This window comes from Empidonax traillii, unplaced genomic scaffold (genome assembly GCF_003031625.1).
Source record: "Empidonax traillii isolate 1590-97213 ecotype Southwest subspecies unplaced genomic scaffold, ASM303162v1 scaffold139:size1643147, whole genome shotgun sequence".
NCBI classification, from domain to species: Eukaryota; Metazoa; Chordata; class Aves; order Passeriformes; family Tyrannidae; genus Empidonax; species Empidonax traillii.
The window spans coordinates 1,136,662-1,153,069 of NW_020955332.1; the positions used below are offsets into that span (position 1 = coordinate 1,136,662).

The 16,408-nt window shown below is 37.6% G+C and overlaps 1 long non-coding RNA gene across 1 annotated transcript in view; it reads left to right on the top strand.

Moving 5' to 3' along the window:
• Window positions 1-11,157, top strand: part of LOC114057627 — a 36,362-nt gene extending 25,205 nt beyond the window's left edge. Inside the window, exon 2 of the long non-coding RNA XR_003571260.1 lies at window positions 10,649-11,157. This is a non-coding gene — a long non-coding RNA (uncharacterized LOC114057627). The remainder of the gene's footprint in view (window positions 1-10,648) is intronic.
• The last annotated feature ends 5,251 nt before the right edge of the window (window positions 11,158-16,408 follow it).

Consider the following 16,408-nt stretch of genomic DNA (forward strand, 5'->3'; position numbering starts at 1 on the left):
GGGTGTTCTATTTTGATGTGCTATTTTTGATGATCACTGTATTGTTCCACTTCCTTAAAATAAATAAAATAAAAATAGACTAATACTTAGCAGTATGTTAAGTGGTGGAAGGTTGATACTAATTAAATCAGGTTGTCAAAGTGCATGTATGAAGAATTACAGATGGTGCAGAACCTTTGTAAATACTTCAGCTACCCTTTCTATTTTCACAAAGTTGGGGCAGTCTTAAGTTTTTCAGTGTTAAAAAAATTAAAACAAATCCCACAACAAAAAAAGTGTTCTTTTATATTGGCACTACTTGGGCCCCTCATTTGTACATGTGTAAATTTGGCAGCAAGAGGAGAGGTGAGGATGGAAATACAGAACTGTTGCTAAGTTGGTACCTTTCAGTTCCTTTGTTCAGCATAAGATTTACTTTAACCACAGTAAAATAGATGTGGTTTTTAAGGAAACCTCCATATAAAATAGCTAAAAAAAAATGTATCAACGTTTGACTAATGCTTAATTTACTACTTTTTCATGAAAAAAAAAAAATCCTGCTGCTTCTTTTTCCTTCAGACTATTTTTGTTCCAAAGTATCCGAATCTCTTCTGTTGGTGACATTGCTGTTTCTGTAAACACTGTCCATGGGCTGGCTCCAGGACTCTGTTTGTTCTGAGCAAAAGTTGGGAGACTCCCTTCCAACAGAGGAAATGGGACGATGTGTTAAGCTTTTGCTGGAGATTGTTCACATCCACAGAAGCTATATCCTCTGCAGGAAAACAGGGCTTGGATACGTGCCACAGCGTGTCCGTGATGTCAACGAGTGGGAGAAACTGTGTGTTCATTGCCTGCTTCAACAGTAATCTGCTAATTCAGGGAAGGGGTGAGAAAACAAAGTGAAGTTTGATAAAATTTAAATGTGACACTTAATCCTGTTAGCACACAGAGGGAAAAGCTTTTTGTTATGTGGAGTGGAGAGAGAGGAGCTATTGAATTTACCTGAGATCTATGCATCAGGAAGAACCATATCAAATGGGATCTGGATCCATGCCTTGTTTCAAATACATGTCTTTGCCAAACAGAAACCTCAGCTGAGTTTCTGTAAAACTGAAGTCCTACTTGTTTTCAACCTGCAGCAGCTGTTGTTTAATACAGATGAGCAACTCGATCTTCTTTGGTTGCTCACATACCATAGTGATGAGCCTCACTGAAATACTTATAAAGAAGTTTTAAATTTACTGCCTATTTAGGAGAAAAGAAAGTATGTTCAGGTGAGGTTTTTTGCTGTCTTTATGGCCAAGTGGTGAAATTATTGCTGAAAAAGTATGTTTTTTCAGTTTCAGCGTTGCTGCTTCAAGTAATGCCTATTGCTGTTCTCCAGTATTTACTTGGTGTTGCTAATTTGTCAGCCTGAGCCTAAAATGGTTTAAGTGACTTCATAAGTTGTCAGTCAGATGTTCAGTGTGACTGCAGCATGTTGTGGTGCCGAGCGCTATGGTTTCTGTGAAATCCCTGGAACAGTTCTGGATCCAAATATGTAGATTAATCTACCCATGAATGGTTGAAGTGTCGGGCGAGGCAGTGCTGGTGCAGCTGGTAACCCAGTAACACAAGTTTGTTTCTTAAATCTTTTAGTGTAGGCAGTTGTGAAGAGGAGGACTGTGAGGAAGGCTGGGGACTCAGAAGCTGCGTTTCTGTTGAGACACAAAGTAGAAGAAAGCACAAATGAGGCTTAACAGAAACTGTAACATGGGTGACAGACCCTAACCTCCTGTGATACTGGAGGTAGAGAAGATGTCTTACTAAGGGCAAAGATGATTGCAGACCTTGATAGGCCTTGACCATGACAATAGCAGGTGTTTGATTCAGCTGAAAAGGGGCAAGTAGCCATGTGAGTATGTTAGGAGATGACTTCTTAGAGTATTCTTTCTGGCAGTAGTTTTCTGAATGTATTGCAGTCACAGCAAGATATTTGCCTTTCTTTCACTGGAGAATATTGTGTGAAAGCAAACCTGGAAGAGGTTTGGATGAGGTGGAAAGATAAGGATCAGTTGAAAGGACTTCAATTTAGATTTTATGCATAAAGAATCTTCAAAACTAGGTGTTTGGCTGGGTCTGTGCAGTTGTGAGTGTTAATGATCTGTTTGAATTGGCAGGCATATTTTTCCTGAAGTGATGGAGAGATGAAAAAAGATTGCATGTGTGCCATTGGACACAGATTTGGAGTAGAGGCAGTTTTCTGAAGCAGGTTCACGATGGGGGCAGGGTGGGTTTTTTTTATTTGCAAAGTAGACCTTCCAGGGATTGAATGGGCTCCAGAAGAGCTTTTAGGGATCTCCACTTCAAAAACAAATTGAATATCTTCTGAAAGGGAAAGAAGGAGTAGGGTAGCAGGATAAAAGAGCTGGTTCTGGGCTGTCATAGAAAAGATGATTGACAACTCAAAACACACAGAGATGGAACAGTGCAAATATCTTTGGGCTTTGGCAAAAGTAAAAAAGTGAAATTTAAGGCAACTACTGTGCTTAGAGATGAAATGAAAATCTGGGTATTTAGTGAAGAATTGAGGGATCTAGGGTGAGGAAAATAGCTCAAGGATGAAAATTCCCTAATAATGCATAGTTTTCCATTAAACTTATTTGTAATTCCTTGAGAAAGGGTTTTCATTAAAAACAAATGAACCAACAAAATTATTTTAACGTGGTTATAGTAACTATAAGCCATTAGCAATAGGAAATGCTTTCTGCATTGTTTAATTCTTTTTTGTGAATTTAATAGAACACTTTAACCACCAGCAGCAAGAAAAATTGAATGTACAAGTGTTTCAAACATTCTGCCAAACCTCATTTCCACTTGTCCGTATAAAAATGACAGCATTTCAGGTTTATATATCAGGTTAATAAAGGCAATTACCCTTTATTAAAAGCATCTTTATCTAGAACCTTTTTTATTAAGGAAAAAAGATGCATCCACCATTCTCCATCTGTGCATAGTCACTGAATACTGCCATGTAACTGTTGAAATGCCAGCCTTTGTCAAAGTCTCACAGCTTGAATGCCATTTGCTGCAGTTGATGCAGCAGCAGAGCTAAATGCTTGGTGGGTGTTGAGGAAATGTTAGAAGCTAGCTGAACATAGTTCAGGTAATATGGAGAAGGATGCAAAAACCGCTTTGAAAGTCAAGGGTGAACTTTTAATTTAAAGATTTTGGGAAATTAGGTTGTGCTAAATAGTAAGTAACTGTAAGCTTCTTTCTACTCAAACTTTGCTGGTGACGTGAACTCTTCAGTAACTTCTAAGTGCATCTTTGCCATTTTGCTCCTGCAGAAGCTGAAATTCTTCCTTACCTTCTTAAAACTTTGATTTTGAAGAAGCTAGATTTCCCAGAGGAAAGGAGCCGCCTATTCTTGCATAATGTGCAAGCTGGCTGTTGAGTCATGTGCTCTTGATATAATGTTCTCGAGATTTCCTAAGTAGAGAGTGACTGGAATAGTACTTGTCACCTGGACACAGTGAATTCAAAATGAGCAAGTGGCACGTGTAAAACTTAGACACTTGGGCTTGGGTTTTGTGTGTTTTGAATGTGAAAAAAGTGGGAGAAAATAGACTTGCAGAAAAGCTGTTGTAGAAACAAGTGTTTACGTGTAGAGAATTTGAGGGAGAGAACTTAACAGAGAGAAACTATGAGCCTCAAGGGTCTTTGTTACAATTAGAGCCAAGATCATGAATTAAAAATTCCAATTTGGAGAGTGCACATAAATTTCTTCTTGTTTTAACCTGACAAAGACCTGCAGTTGTATGGAACAAAATAGGAATTGTGAAAGGTTTCCTGATTAAACTCAAAAGCAAGGTGAAACACGCTTGTAATTTTTATGTTTAATTAAGCACTTAGTCTGGTTTGCAGCAAAACTTGCCTTCCCTCTTTAGTGTGTAGATTCCTCCAGGGGAAACTTCCGATACTACGTGGCTCACCTGAATTGAAAGGAGGTTTCAGGGCTTAGTTTAGATATTAAATTAGAGGCACTCTTCCTTTGGACACAATTTGGATGGCATTTTAAGAGGCACTCTTCCTTTGGACACAATTTGGATGGCATTGTAAATGGTTTGGGGGTTTCCCATGAAGCATTGTACTTCAGGTTTGGTTTTTTGTATTTGCTGCTGCTCAACTTATCGGTAGTTTGTACTCCATATCCCCTTCCAAATTGTAGGAGATAAGTCTTTCAGGATGCTGTCTGTCTCTCTGCTTTTTATTTCTCTTTTTATATGAATATACCAAGTTATCCAGCTATGTTAAAAAAATCATAAGTGCTCAAAAAAAGCCTCTGTGTATCTGTACTTCTGTTGCTCTTCCAATTTTATTCAGCCTGAGATATGAAACCATGCAAAGGAAATCTAAGAGTGTGATTGTTTTAAAACTGAAGCTGATACCTCAGATCTGTGCTAAAATGACCCTATAAGGCACAACAGAGATATTTCAGTAAGTTCTCTTCCTAGCTGTCTGCCTAAAACAATAATTTTCTGTTCACAGTTTTTAACTTAACACATTTCTTTCAATTATATTATTTTTTTTAAAGTTCTTTACATTGGACCTAAGAATATACCACTGAGTTGATTGCATTTGATAAGAAAATAGAAGAGATTTTTGTAAGATTGTGCAACAAGCCAGTGTTAAAATTTATTAACATGATTTCTTACATTACTCTTTTAACAAAGAAATGAATTGCAAACACTTTTCCTGTAAATGTCCATAGGTCAATGTATATTGCTTTGCTTACCTGCATATTTCACACAAAATGGGAATCAAGATGTTGCCAACATCCATTGGTTCTATGTCAAGGAAAGATTTTAAGTTAGGTTTCTTAATCATTTGACAATTCTTTTCTGGTATTTCTACAATTTCCAGTGTTCTCTAAATACATGTTTTTGCTTCAAAGGCAGACTTATTGATTGTGGTAGGACAGAAAGCTCAATCTATAAACCAGCAAAGCTGAAAATTCTTGCTGAAACTAAGTAATATAGATTATGTTTGGGATGGAGGAGTGGTTCCTTTCCTTTTTTGATTGTTTTTAATTTGTGCATTAATGGTCTAAAGTAAGTTCTGCTCTTTATTTAAGTAGCCTGTGCAGCTTCTCTAGTTAACAGCTTTAGTAGCCAGGTGTGTAACTGAATTTGGACATGAAACAGCAAAAATGATTTTATGCTGAAAATAATTTCTCCTTTCAAGACATTTTAGATTTTTATATTTATTTGCATGAAGAAGTGAGATAAAGGGTGCTGTTAGAAGTTTCAAAGCAAAATCACATCATCTGGGGATGCTTTGGAGATGCTTTCCTTTGCAATTCTTGTGAAAAATCAGAGATGGGGAGAAGGTGGAGGGAGCCTCTGCTGTAGCACAAGGACAGACATGGTAATGCTTGTTTTGCAGAAAAGCTTTATTTAGCTTAGCAACCTCACTGCTAAATATTGCCTGACACTTTGCAGCATAATCTAAGGAGACTAAAGCTATTTGGAAACAGAGGGAATGGGAATATGTGGGGCCAAGATGAATGCCATAGTTAGTCTGACAAGCATGAGGAAGGAAGACATTGAACCTTCCTTAGAGATTTAGTATCCAGCTGGTTCTTGATGTCCTGCAACAGTAGAAATTTATGGCTATTCTTACAGCTTTGTTGTTTGTTTTTTATTTCATGTTGATAACATGCAAATGAGATCATATGTCAGGCCCCAGGGGCTGCTTCTCGGTATGAAACGGAGAATTCCTATTTCAAGTGGCTGTTTCCATTCAGGACTGGTGGCAGGGCTGGATTTGTGTACCTGGACAGTTGTGGGAGATGTTAAATAAATACCTTTATCAGCCTTGAGTAGAGGGTGGAACTAGTAATTCTCTAGGCTGTACTGACATCTGGTGGCAGTTTATATACTTATATGGAATTTGGAATGCTCTTCATTCAAAGATGTCTAGAATCTGCTTGCTTTTGTATTTTGATCTATTCCACTGTATTTTGCGGCTTCTGTGTTTTGGCTGTTCTTCTCCCACTGTGTTGCTTCTGACTCTCAGGGGAAAAAAGGTTTAAAATGATTGAAACTAATCTCTCTTCTACCCAGTTTAAACATATACTGACTTTGATTTCAGATTTTTTTTCTTGTGTTTGTGTTATAGCAGTTACACCAAAAAGGAAACTTTATTATTTTTTTCTCCCCTCCCTTCAAAGAGCTGCAAGGCTTATGAAGAAAGTGAGTGGGATAGGTTTCTTTCTTTGAAGCTGTGCAGATGCAGTTACTAAAGGATAACACCAAGATTCACCTCCATTTTTAAGTCTTCCCCATCAGACAGTGACCCTGGTGTTCCTCTTTACATTCCCAGATTCTCTTTACATTCCATTGTTTCCACAATGGAACACAGAATGTTCAGGATGGGAAAAGCCAGAATTCATCATAATGGGCTTGAAGTAGTCTTAGAACCATGCCAGGGTTTTTTGGAGAAAGTTGGACCAGAAGTTTTTACTGAAGCTGTATGCTCTTCCTGGAGCAGGCAGGTGAGAAGGTAAACTTGGCAATTTTGAGGGAAAGGCTGCTTTGTGCACAAGGAGAGCAGCAGAAGTTAGAGTTTTTCAGTCTTTGTGGCTACCACACAGTGAAGACACATGAAGGGAGATCTAGCTAAGCTTGAAGGATGCCTGCCACTTTGCCTCCTCCTTCCAAGTCCAAATCCCAATTGTTACTTCAAACTGACCTGGCTGTTTACTATGGATGTTACTATCTGCTTCTGGAGGAGTGGCTTTCAGTGAAAGAGGTAATTTGGGAATATCTCCAAATGTTAAGATGACACAGTCTTTACTCCAGGACTCCACCAGGCAATGAAGGAAGAGTTTTAAATACATTGCAGTCTTCACTGGGCCTGCTGCTTTTTAAACTGTCTGTATTCAGAAGGGGCATTCGTCACAAGTATTTTGCCCCTCACGTAGGTCACTGCAGGTGAATGAGGTAGTCTTTTCTTAGGTAGATTAGCCTTCCCTGTGCATTATAGATGTTGAAGAAGCTTTTGGAGACTGTTTTTTATAAAAGGCAGAGTAAGAGGGCTTGGTATGTAAATAGTGCCTCATTAGTTTTACTGATGGCATAATATCCATAATGTTCAGTAATACTTTCCCCCATTTTAATGGTGTGTCTGATGCAGAGGTAGCAGAAAGATTAGCTGTTTCAGAGGCCACAAGTCACAGAAACTAGCACAATGTCAGCTCATCTGACAAGGCTGTAAAGGTGTTAGACCTCACAACATATATAATTTTCTCCCTATTTACAAACAGGGTTATTTTTCTTTGTTTTTTGGTCATTTGTTGTTGAGAGATATAATTGAGTGGTTCAGACTGTAATAAATATTCTGTAAAGTGAGCAGTGAGTAATTTGCCTATGTTGGCACCCAACTTCTTGTCATTACAAGAAATTAAATACCCAACTTGATAAAAAGGGTAGAGAATAGGTTTTCTTTTCAGTCCCTCTCTTTTGTGCCTCCTTGTGAAATGAAAGTGAATGAACAAATGTGGTCTCTTTATAGTGTGGCATTTATTGGGCAATTCATAATCTGTTCTTTCCAGGTGATGGCAGGGCAGTGCTTCAGTTGGGTTTTGGGGTTGCTAGGTTTTATTGTTGCACTACATTCTTTTAGCAGTTGCTTCTTTCATAATTCTCTGTACTATATATATATGCTTCTTTCATAACTCTCTGTACTATATTTTACAGTCCACTCAATTATATCACTCAACAACAAATGACCAAAAAACAAAGAAAAATAACCCTGTTTGTAAATAGGGAGAAAATTATGTATGTTGTGAGGTCTAATACCTTTACAGCCTTGTCAGATGAGCTGACATTGTGCTAGTTTCTGTGACTTGTGGCCTCTGAAACAGCTAATCTTTCTGCTACCTCAAGTGTAGGACAGTGAAGCCAAGGGAGGGAGAGCAGGTTTTAAGATTGGGTAGATAACTGTATCACTAACACCTTGCCTCTTGGAAATCTGGGACAGAAAGCTTTTTTTTTTGCAGCAGCAGCAGTTAATCTTTACTGCTGTGATAGCTTTGATGAGACCGTGATCACCTGCGTGGCTGTCTGTGCAGGTAGTGCCTGCCCTTAGATCCTTCAGCTGCAGGATTTTAGCCCAACTTTGTGCAGGACTTGCTGGCAAATCGAAAGCTTTATTTCTTGTCAGACAGCTGTAGAAGTACATGCTTTGCAATGAAAGCTGAGGCAGGCGGGTGGCTGCTGTCTGGATGCCTAGACACAGATGAGGAACTGTGCCTGGCAAGTGGTAGGCATCTATTTTGGCAAAGGGGTGTGACGTATGTAACTTCTTACCCCTCCCCATGTATGTCACCTTAGACACATCTTTGGCTTCATCAGTACTAGTAAAAGAAAGCAGTCACCTCAAACGATTTGGAAGTCAAAGGCAGTCAGTAGAGAAGCAGTAGAAATATAGTGAACCTGTGCTTAAAGTCATCATTTAATTGCTGTCATGTTCTCCTGTTGCTCGTTTTGACTGTCAGCCCTTCAGAATAGGAATTACTGTGTTGAGTATAAATGAAGTTCTTGCCGGAAAATTTCCTTAAATTGTTTGAAGTTATGACTGTCTAGTGCACCTTTCAGAAGCACCTCTGAAATATATATGTAAAACTGACTTTTTAAGTCTCATGTCACTTGTGTCATTCATTTAAATGCTGGAGCTGAAGAATATATAATCAGTTGCAAAAGTGTTTGGGATTCTATGATTCTGTGAGACCATAATATATGACTTAGCTTTTATTCTGATTTTTTTATTCTGAATTTCCAGATTGTTTTTCTTTCATGTGTTTATTTCCCTGTCACTGTATCATTTACCTTGACAGCTCTTCTTTCTTTTGTGTGCTGACAGTATGTTGCCTGTTACTGCACTGGCTCTCATAAATTTTCTTGGATATGAGGCCAACAGCTCCAATAGTTCACAGGCTTACTTTGAAAGCAGAATTTTTTTCCTACTCTAGAAAAAAACCCAAAGCTGACAGTTTGTGGTTTTTTTTCCTGCTACTTACTTTTTAGCAAATACAATACCTATGCTTTCTGAATTTGCATAGTTGGGTGTTTTTTTTTTTTATTTAGGACATACTGGATTATTGGGAGAGGGGTAATTTTTTGTTTACATTATTTTCCATTTATTAAACTGGGAAAAACTGTTTTAGAGTCTAACATAGGTTAATATTTTCCAAGTCAACTGTCTGATTTTAAGCCCTGAAATTTGAATTGTACAGGAAAAATATATAGTAAATAGCTTTTCTAACCAACAGTAATAAAAGATGCACACCAAGATGATATTGTGATTGATCATGAAATATAAAAGAATTCATCATAGCCATTAGAGGATCAAAATAGGATCTATTAGCAATAGAAATATCAGGTGCCTGTCAGCTAAAGATTGAGAGCGCTATGGTAAATTCAGTCAGGAACTACCACATTGTTTTGACTTTCTTTTGTAAAGTGCTGAAGTGCCTTCTGCAAATCATACTTAAGCTGCAAAACCTTGAATGAGCAATGTGAGGTGTCTAGCTGCAGTTCACGTGGGATTTCAAAACTGGCCTTGCCTCCTACAGGCCTGGAACTAGGTGACTTCCTGAGATGTGTTCACACCTGGGTTATTCTGAGATTTATGCCTTTTTCTTTTCTGAAAGAGCAGCTCCATAATTTTCTTCCTGCACTTTATGCTTTTATTCTACTGCTGGATTCTTTGTTGAGCTCTTCTGTTTCTTGCAGTTACCTGGCACTCTTACTGGTGTGGCTCCTTGATTAAAGATTGTGATTTTCCTCTTCTGTTGTGTGCCTTAAAGAGATCCAACCCATGGACCCTATCGACATGTTGGGGTGCAGTGTTTTAGGAGAAATGGATCTTCTTAGTGCAGAACTAGAATAGGTTGTTTAACTGCTGACCAGAGAGATGATTTATTGAGGACAGACAGCTTGAGAAAGAAAACTTTTGATTCTTTCAATTTTAGCCACCTTTGCCCTTGAAGTCCATATTATTTTCTAGTAGACTAGAAGGTGAACATGATGTCTACCTTAAGATTTATTTCAACTTTTCAGGCTCCTGCAAATCTCTAATCCTTCTTATGCATGGTCAAGTGGGGGGTGCAGTTACATAGTTCCCCCTTTCCTGTTGTTTGGGTTTTTTGTTTGTTTGTTTGTTTTTGGTTGGTTGGTTTTGTTTTTATTGTTTGGTTGTTATTTCTTTTTTATTTTGTTTGTTTTTTCCCTTAGACTTGATGCATTTAAGGAAACTGAATATTTAATCATTTTCTGAGAGGAAAATACAGTCTCAAACCTACCTAAACTGCTAACAGTCATATGTTGCTATTTAATTAAACTCTTCAATTTAACAAGCTGTGTCTTTAAAAGTATTCTTTTCCTCATAGTATTCAAAAGTGTCCCAGAACCATCATTCTTCTGATAATTAAAAATACGCTAGATATTGTAGGCATTCTGTGAGCCAGCGCTTTAATGTACTGCTTAAATTGTGTTAAAAGCTTGAAGTCCTTTGGAAATTAAATGACAGGTTTTACTTGTGAAATGCAAAGACCGTTTTTCTGCTTGTTTGTTAGATTTTCTGTGTGCACTCATTAAAATGGTGAATTCTCTGTTTTCTGCAGGCACAACTTCAAGACATTCAAGAGTACTTTGGAGTGAACTGGCAGTGAGCCTTGCACTACAATGGTGGCAATAACACTGGCTGTCCTCTGGAGATGCTGAAGCTCAGCTTTATTTTGAACTTCTTTCTTAGACGTTCCAACTTTTTCACAAAGGATTTAACACTGATTTGGATTCATATGGTATACAATAGTCATGGATATGGATTTTTTCTTCTCATCACTTGACATCTGCATGTTTCCAGCAGTCAGTGAAGGAGTCAGTGTGAGATCTGCTGACATTTGGTCTGTTTTCCAGAGCTCTGAGTGACAGGTATTGTAAACATCCTACACTCTCAGCTGTGGAAACTAAGAAAGCTGGGAGAAGGCTGTTTACTCTTCCTGCCTTGGAAATCGTCCAGAGGGCAATGATGGAATATTGTGAGCTCTGTTTTGATTGTATTTCTGACAACCTGTATTTCATACTTTACATTATAGTGTCAGTAAACGAATTACGGCATTATGTCGTGTCATCAGCGTCTTGTGTTCTGACCGAGGTCAGAAGGGCCTTATGATGTGCTTTGGCTGCTCTGCTGGCTTGAGGGAAACTTAAATAGTAGCAATAATGCATTACAATACTTTCATTCTTAAGCAGTGATTAAAAAAGACCTGTAACACTGTTTCTTTATAGGTGGTGGTACATAAAAGTCACAGTGTGGACATCCTCAGGTATACACATCAGTAGTGTATTTAGTCAAAATCATCCTTAAAAGATTGGTTCTTGTTTCTAAAATTCACTCAATTCTCTTTATCTACCCACAAGTGCTAGAAACAGAGGTTAAAAGGCAAAAAAGTTCTAGGGGACTTCAAATGTCAGTTTCTTTTCCAAGAAATTGAGGTGTCAACATTAACTCTAAATTAACTTAATTAAAGACACAAAGGTATTTACCTTCTGTTTTCCACTTGCTTTTCTCTGCCACTTGGTGTGCAGACTGTATTATTCTTTGTACTTTGTCCTGGCAATCTTCCTCTTCCTTGTGTTTCTTTCATTCTATTTGCTGTTAGCCAAGTGGAACTTCCCAGTTTAAATGTAGAATAAGCTGGAAAAAATTTCCTTTTAAATCTAATATCCTGCTGGCGTAGTCTAAATACTCATATAGTGAGTTTTGCAGCTTTTCTTAAGCAGTGACTTTGGCAGAAAAATATTGTTCACCTCTTGCCTTTTTTGCTCATTTATTGGGGGGGACCATACCTTTTGGACTCTTTAAGAAATTTTTCATAATACAGTTGAATTCAAAGATCACCTTCTGTTTCTTTTGCAATAGCATTCTTATGTCTTCAGATCCTGCTGCTTCAGCTTTTTAGAAAAGGTTTTTAAATATAAAAATCTTCTAAATAAGGGCTCTTACAAGAGTTTAATTAAATTTAATTTTAAAAAAAAAAAACAAGGGTTTGGAAAGGGATGGTAATGGAAAGACGACAGGAGAATGGTAAAAGATCATGTAAGGATTTGAAGTACCACTTATACAGAATGGACAAAAAAAATTCAAAAAATGCAAACTGTTATGCAGAACTAAAAAAAAGTCAGTTATTTGAAGCAATAATTATTTTTCAGTTTCTGGCTTGCCTTCCTTTTGGAAGAGGGAATTGGAGGGGAAGCGAGAGTCACAGGGCTCATTGGAGTGCTGTAGCCAAGGACTAAGTTGATAAGTAAAAAGAAGGTCAGGGTCTGGCTATGTAGTAACATACACCAGCTTTTCAGGTTTGAGGGGGTTTAAGTCATGATTTCTATAGTAATTTCTAAGAAAAGTAAAGTTAGCCTCTTAAAATGATCATTTTAAGGAAACATTAGCTGTTCAGACTAGTCAAACGATAGAGGGTAGCATTTCCTAATGCACATGGTTTTCGCTTGGCAGAGAGATATTTCTAAGGGTGATGGAGCACAGTTACATCCTCCACTGCATGACAATACTGACTGTAGACTATGCTGTGAAGGAAAGACACCCTTCTGAAAGAGAACTTCCTGAATTTTTGAGATGTGGTTTTGTATATTATTTTTATTTAGGTTTGCTTTGGGTTTGGAATCATTGTTTTGTGTAAATTGGAGAAACTGCTCTATACTTAGTGTTACTTACTTGTGCATTTAATAGTGAAATTTCATCTTCAGTTTCATCAAAGTCGGGACTGTTGGAGTTTTTCTTGTGCATTCTTCCTTGGCCACACTTTTCTGCCCTCGTGCTGACATTAATGTTTGTTTGAATTGCAGGCTAATTCAGTGGTGTGACCCCACTGAAAGCTAGTAAGAGAAACAGCTTTTCTGTGGATCAGCTGAGTAATGGCTTACACCACCACTGTGCTGTGGTCTGAAATGCTACTGAAAATGCTAGTTCCTTCAAATGTGGCTGCTTTCCTGAAGAGGAAAAACAGAGTTTATTTTCAATAGATTATGTAATCCTAAAACAATAAAATGGTGACATTACAGAATTTTTAATATTTTTCTATTTTATTTGATATTAAATTATTCTGTTGATGCTGTCTGAACACAGTTGCAAGCACAGAGCTACAATAAATTCAGGTAAAATTGTTTTAATTAAAATGTTTCATTTTTTTGAACACCATTTATGCTTCTCTTCAAAAGATTTGTTTGTAAAGTCTAGTAACTAAATTGTTTTGGTATTAGGGAGCAACCAGTTACTTTGCTATGTCCAGACCTTTAATTTAAAGATTCCTCTGATGTACTTGCACCATACTAAGCACTGTATAAATTGCATTATTTCTGTATCACAGGGTTTTTTTCCTCCAGGTGTCGCTTGCCAGAGGCAAACATTATGTCCTTTTCTCTGGTTAAACTTAGACTTCAAAGAGTTTAAGATTATTTTCAGTCTATCAATTAAATACAGAGCTTTTCCATTGTGGAAAAAAAACATAACAGGGCTGTTTCAAAAGCCTGTTGCCAGTAATGAGCTTTGGATTGGGTCCATGGACAGGTAATCGGGATAGCTACCATAGCAAGTCAACTAGAGGAAATCACTGATTGTAGGCATGTTTTTTGTTTGGTTTTTTTTTTTTTCTTGAAGGGCAATTCTGCCAAGATGCAAGAATGACTTGTTCCAAGTGATTCTTGGCACCACCCACAACAATATTATTCTCACATGTTAAGCTCAACATGATACAGTGATTCTATTATTTTTTGTTATGAGGAAGAAAAGAGTAGTTCTTGTTATCATGTTTCCTTATATCTAAACTTGAATTTAGGTATTGTGGTTTTCTTCCTCTAAACTCTTAACACAGAGATGAAGCAGATTTTTTTCCCCTTCTTTGTTTTTGGTTTGGGTTTTTTTTTCAGCTATATTTTTGATTATGTGGTGGTAATTGCTGAACACTGAGTTTTGCTTATAGAGGGAGCAACTGTGGGAAGAAAGAAATGCATGGGAGTACTTGGGCAGAGCTGTTACTTGTACGGAGATTGCAACCTTGAGGTTTGCAAGTGAAATATTAGAAAAATGTTCTATTAAACGTTTCAAAGAGCTGCTGGTGAGGGAAAGGAGGGGTAAAGGGGGACAATATGTCACTGACTTGTCATCCAAAGAATGAAGAGTAATATGCTGTTGATTTTAAGTGTAAACACTTCCTTGATGATGCAATGAAAGAGAGCAGTGATTTTCCTTAACACTCATACAAAAGTCAAGTTGTGTTTTATGCAGTAAATCTCACTGTCACCGATTCTAATTTAGTACAGGAGAATTCAAAAGTCTACGACAAGCTTATTCTACTTTGAAGACCTATACCTAAATTGAAAAAAGAAATGAGAATTTGCTTTGAATGAAAAAGGAAAAGAAAACCATATTATGTGGAATTCAGTCCTAATTCCCCTGAAATGGGAGAGGGAGTGCTAGATTTGAATTTTCTCTGTGCTGTGATTGAGATAAAAACATGTAAAGGCAACTGTCCTGCAAGATGCGAACAGGTGTGAAACATCTGCAGTATAAATATTCATTCATATGCAAACAAACATTTTTTACAGTTTAAAAATACATTAACTTAAAATCTGAGCAAACACTTTGTTTGATTCGGGTTTTATTCAAAATTAGGTTCTGTTTTTAAAAATTTTTAATGTAAATTGATTCTTTTAAAAAGCATGTTTAATTAAACAGAATGCAAACACTGAAGCTACTGTTACTCTCATGTGAAGCTTTTGCTTCTCATCAGCTCTGGGCTCCATCCAAGACCTACTTAGCTACAGTTAAGCTTTTGTTTCCTTGTTTTTGACCTTTGGTTTCAAGAATGTTAGCATGAATTAAATGGAAATAGGCTTTTGTAGCAAACACTTTATATAATAAGCAAACTTCAACTTAGCGGTGCAGACTACAGCTGCAAAGCTGAGGGCTTACGTATTTTATGTAGTGTAATATGATAGCTAAATGGCACCTTATTTAACTCTTCAAAGGAGAAAGAGTGAGGCTGTGTTGCGTAACCTTATGTTTGCAATGCTGTCCAGTTCTGTTCCTGCAGTTAATAGGGAATTTTTAGTTGCTGCCTTGGTGCTGTTATTAATCTGTTAAAATAATCCTGTGGAGAGCTAGGCTCTATTCCTGGCTTTGGACAGACTCTCTGCTTTTTTCATTGTTAAAAAAATGGCACTTCCTCTGTCAAGGCAGATAGCTGTGTTGTTCATCAGTCTCATTGCAATGGAGCATATTTCCCAAAGTCGTACCATCACAAGCTGGTTTGTCTCCTTGTGTTCCAGCCTTTCACTGTGATTTGGATTGCTCTGCTCACTTGTATTGCTGGGGGAGCAGAAAGGATGTGCTGGATTATTGTAAAGGCTGCTGAGAGCTCCTCCTGGTGCTTCTGTTGTGATGCCATCGTCCCATGGATGCCGAATGGGCATACAGAACTTCTGCTGGTTGTCTTAAGCATGTGCTTGCAGGGCAGCCCACAGTTTGTACAGCTGTACCCAGGCTGACAAGTTATTGAGAGCTGCCCAGCTCTAGCAGCATAAAAATCAGCTCCAAACCATCCTCACTCTGCTTTGAGACCCTGGATATATTCTTAGGCTATAGGAGTGTTCAGCTGACCTTTGTTTATTATTTAGTTTAGGAGAAATACACTGAGCATTGTCACCAACCAAGGATTTCTGGGCTTTCCATCATTTGAAGGCTGCACTTCTCCAGTTGTTTCTGTATAGCCTAAAGCATCTGCTGGCTCAGGTGTTCTGAAAATAGTGCTGCTAAAATAACTCAGCTGTGATGGGCAAGGAATAGGTTGATGTTGACAAATGAAATAATTTCAGGATCTGTGAAAGTCGTGTTCTGTTTCTTGACTAGAAATAGATGGCTCTGTATAGCTATGAACTTTGTAAGTAGTTGAACTTTGTGCAAATTGCCTAACTTGCAAATAGTTGTTGAAGGATGTTGGGATGCCACTGGATTGTACTTAGTGCACAAAGTACAGATGAAATATGCGTGGTGGTAGATTTTTTTTCTTGCCAGTGACCGTACTCACTGCATAGGTATTAATGGAGCTGCTAATTAAAATCTTGACTATGTGCAGTTTAATGTAAGGTATTAAAAGATGTGTAGATGTGGCACTTAGAGACATGGTTTAGTGGTGAACTTGGCAGTGTTATGTTTATGGTTGGACTTGATGATTTTAAAGTTCCTTTCCAACCTAAATAATTCAATGATCCTCTGATTCTAATTGATGAAAAGCTACAATATGCTTTGTGCTGCCTGCATGGAAGAGCAGTTAAAATCAAAATTGAAATAGATCATGTTTTATTGC